The sequence below is a fragment of the Chrysochloris asiatica genome, unplaced genomic scaffold (assembly GCF_000296735.1).
Source record: "Chrysochloris asiatica unplaced genomic scaffold, ChrAsi1.0 scaffold00220, whole genome shotgun sequence".
Taxonomy (NCBI): Eukaryota; Metazoa; Chordata; class Mammalia; order Afrosoricida; family Chrysochloridae; genus Chrysochloris; species Chrysochloris asiatica.
This window is the reverse complement of record NW_006408738.1, coordinates 4,339,478-4,342,683: the sequence shown is the minus strand read 5'-3', so window position 1 is coordinate 4,342,683 and position 3,206 is coordinate 4,339,478. Positions and strand designations below refer to the sequence as shown.

Sequence of the window (3,206 nt, the reverse complement as noted above, 5' to 3'; positions counted from 1 at the left end):
GCATGTCCATACATCTCTCTCTCATCAAGAAATGTCTAGCGGCGGCGGGACCTGCCGGGACCCTCGGCCACCGCGCACAAGCGGCCACCGCCGACCGCGAACGTGCACTGGTGGCCGGGCTGGTGCCACGCTCTGAGCGGACAAGAAGCAGCTCAAGCGCTGCGGCCGCGGCCTCCCCGCTGACCCCGCGATCTGAGGCTGTCCGAGATGACTTTCGTTCTGTCCATGAGTAGATTCTGCGAGCCCATTGTGTCGGAAGGAGCTGCTGAAATTGCCGGGTACCAGACATTATGGGAGGCTGACAGCTTCGGAGGCCAGAGCTCCCTGGGACCAGCCCTGGCCCCTCTGCAGGATCACATTACAGGGGAATTTCAAATCCTATAACAACATCCAAGATCACATACTTTAAGAGGAAGTATGTGGAAGAAGAGGATTTTCACCCACCACTCAGCAGCTGTAGCCATAAAACCATCTCAATTTTTGAGGAGCGAGCCCACATCCTCTACATGTCCTTAGAAAAGCTAAAGTTTATCGATGACCCCGAAGTATACCTCCGAAGATCTGTCCTTATAAACGATTTGATGAAAAGGATCCACGGAGAAATTATCATGCAGAATAACTGGTGTTTTCCCACCTGCTCTCTCAATGGCGCCTCTGCCCAAGAGTGGTTTATGGCTCAAGACTGTCCTTACCGAAAACGACCACGGATGGCCAAAGAGGAGTGTGAAAAGTTTCACGCCTGCTGCTTTTACCAAGAATGTGGCGGTCACTACCTAAATTGACCCCTTTCTGTCAATGCTAATGTCGGAAGTGCCTCCACTGCCTCTTCCTCCTCTGCCTCATCTTCCTCCTCTTCTCCCCCTCCGCCTTTACCGAGTTGTTCCCACCAGGTGGACTTTGATGTAGGCAGACCACCTATTTACAAGAGTGATGGCCAGATACCTGCCAATGAAATATTTGTCACTAATGTCAGGTCACTTGGTGTTCAGGAAAAGGTCAAATTAAATGATGAGAAAGCAAATAATGACACCAACAGGATGGTCGCCCCCTCAGCCATGAACCTGTGGGAAATGACCTGGCTTTTGAGTGCAAAGGCCAATTTTATGATTATTTTGAGACTGGATATAATGAGAGAACCAATGTAAGTGAGTCTTGGAAAAAGTCCTTGAGGAAAAAGGAGTCTTCACCAAGTAACAAACTGTGCTGCAGCCAAGGAAGTAAACTCTGAGCCATCTTGTCAACAAAACTTTGAAGCATGCGCAGCATGGTCAATTAGCTCTCATAAATTTTATTTTGAATGGATTTTATAGTTTTGTACAACCGATAAAATTATGCCATGAACATGCCATGTCGTTTTAATGCCTAGAGAGCAGTTTGCGTAAAACATCTGTATAGTAGGCATCAGCGAGCTGCTTACAAATGTACTTCTACTACCAAGACGATGGTTGAGTTAATGCTTAAAAGTATATACCTTAGTTTTCATACAGAAAAGATCAGTAGATTAGATTGGGGGACAGTGTGCCCTTGTGGATATTCCCATTGCTCCCTCAGCCCCAAGGAACTTGTCACTAGTAAAGTACCTTCAACACGTTTGCCAATTAATTAGGTAGTTATTTGGTAAGCAAATAAATATAACCAGCAAAGGATGTCTGTTTCTTCGATATGATAACAGTATTTTTTTTCTGAATAAATGCCTGAAGATGGGGAGCTACGTGAAATGGCTTCCTGGTGCTGTTAAATATTCTTATTTAATAGTCTTGTGTGACAGATGAAATAGGATAGAACAGAATGAAGCACACCTGTATAGGGGTGACGATCTATAATACCCAGAGAGAGTAATCCCTGCAACTTCCTGACTTGCCTATGATGGGTAACGAGTCTTTTAGAGAGGTGTTATACAGGGCGATTTTTGGTGCCTTACTTTATTTATCTTAATTTTTGCCAGTGTAAAAATTATGGATAAATCAGAGTTACAGCAGGGATTTAACCAACAGGAAAAATTAAAAAAAAAAAAAAAAAGCAAAACACAGGGTGGATGATCAATATTGTTTGAAAACTTAACTTTGAACTTTCACACTCAATTTTTGATTGAACATCTCTATTCTTGTTTATTTTCGATGCCCAATTGCTTTTGGATTTGGCATGTTTGGATAGGGATGGTGGGAACAATAGAGACTGCTGTTAGAAATAAACCAGCACAAACTGCTTGAGCTTTTTTATGGCAACGGGGTCTATTGCTGGGGGGTTGGGGTTTTTTGGGTTTTAGGTTGTTTTTGTTTTGTTTTGTTTCATTGTCCAATGAAGTTCATGAACCAGTGGCATGCATTATATTTTAATCTGTTTTGCATCATTTCACTCTTAGATTATAAACGCATGTGGTTTTTTATATATGACTTTTGCTGTTGATTAAGAAGCACAATGTTTATAAATGATGTGGTGGTCAATAAGGTCTTATCTTGAAGAATGTAAAGATTTTAGTTTGGGGAAAGTTATTTTGGAGAAATGGGACTCAATCTGTAATAGTTATTACGTATTTGGTCAACATTTTTCTCAGTATTTCTTTAATTTGTACATTTGCAAGAGTGTTCAGAGTTCCCCTCTGACCCATCCTTCCTCACGCGTGAGACAACTCCTGTTAAAGTATGTTCTAATTTCCAAGGTTACTGATTGATTTAGGCCTCCTTAAACAGTACTTCACAGGAATCAAATGCCAAATGGAAGGAATCAGTCAGTTCTCCTGATTTCTCCAAGATAAAATCTTTTTTATTATTGCTATCAATATTAAATATAGGTCTTATTCATACAGTGTATGAGTAGGATCGTCATTTGGACAATTGTCCACAAGGACCAATTTTTAAAACATGTTCTTGTGTTATAGCAAAATAGTCTAGTAATGGTTTTGTTCTTTATTTTCAATATTTGATAAACATTTGATGTTGAAAACTTAGATGATAGATGCTTGTATATGAATGTGTTGTTGTAATAAAGTGAGGTTTTCTTGATATATATTTATTAAAATGATAAAAGAAAAGAAAAGAAAAGTCTAGCATTCTCTAGAGCCCAGGACAATACTGTGTAATCCAGGAGGACAACCTTCTAGGATTGAAGTAACTTATACCGTACAGTTATCCCATCCATAGAGGGCACAGAGGTGTCAGCTGACAGCTCAGGAAAGCCTGCCTCAAATGTGAGCCTTGTGTAACTGT

At 41.0% G+C, this 3,206-nt stretch overlaps 1 pseudogene; it reads left to right on the top strand.

The window, feature by feature from the left end:
- The first annotated feature begins 207 nt into the window (after nucleotides 1–207).
- LOC102827081 lies at nucleotides 208–1,228 on the top strand (annotated as a pseudogene).
- Nucleotides 1,229–3,206: the final 1,978 nt, after the last annotated feature.